We start from the raw sequence: 815 nt of genomic DNA on the forward strand, positions 1-815 counted from the left end.
GGCGGGCGGGGAGGGGGGCCCGCGAGAGCGGGGGCCGCGCGGCCTCGTTGGCTCCGCGCTTCTCCTCCCCGCTCGTCTCCGCGGGTTGCGGGAACTGGAACTCCCCCTGGGACCAGAAGGAGACTGAGGCGCGGACGGAGGCCCCGCGGCGCGGCCCGGCCGAGCACCTGCGCCTGCACCTGCATCACCTGGGCGGTCGCTGGAGATGCGGGTTCCCGCCCCGCCCCCGCTCGGCGCGGAGGGACGGCGCTGGCTCCTCCAGGTCTGCGCCGCGGGGGGCCTGGCGGGGCCCGGGCCTGGACCCATCGTCCCGGCCCGTGCGGAGCACCGGGTGCTGCAGCTCCTCGAAAACAAAACGTCTGGATCCTCCATCCCGTCTTCTATCTTGTTTCTCAAAATCCGAGACGCAGAACTCAGGGCAGGACGAGCAACTAGTAAGATGAGCGGGAGGGTCTGAGCCCGCAGGCGCCTTGAAGTCTGGTGAATGATTCTTCCAACTCCAACTATGATTATTTTATTTTTTGGTTTTATGATATGTAATTCTTTTTATTTATTTATATTATTTTTACTTTTATTATTTATGATATGTAATTCTTTTATTTTTATTTATATTATTTTTACTTTTATTATTTATGATATGTAATTCTTTTATTTTTATTTATTTATATTATTTTTACTTTTATTATTTATGATATGTAATTCTTTTATTTTTATTTATATTATTTTTACTTTTATTATTTATGATATGTAATTCTTTTATTTTTATTTATTTATATTATTTTTACTTTTATTATTTATGATATGTAATTCTTTTA

Source organism: Vulpes lagopus, chromosome 17 (assembly GCF_018345385.1).
Source record: "Vulpes lagopus strain Blue_001 chromosome 17, ASM1834538v1, whole genome shotgun sequence".
NCBI lineage: Eukaryota > Metazoa > Chordata > Mammalia > Carnivora > Canidae > Vulpes > Vulpes lagopus.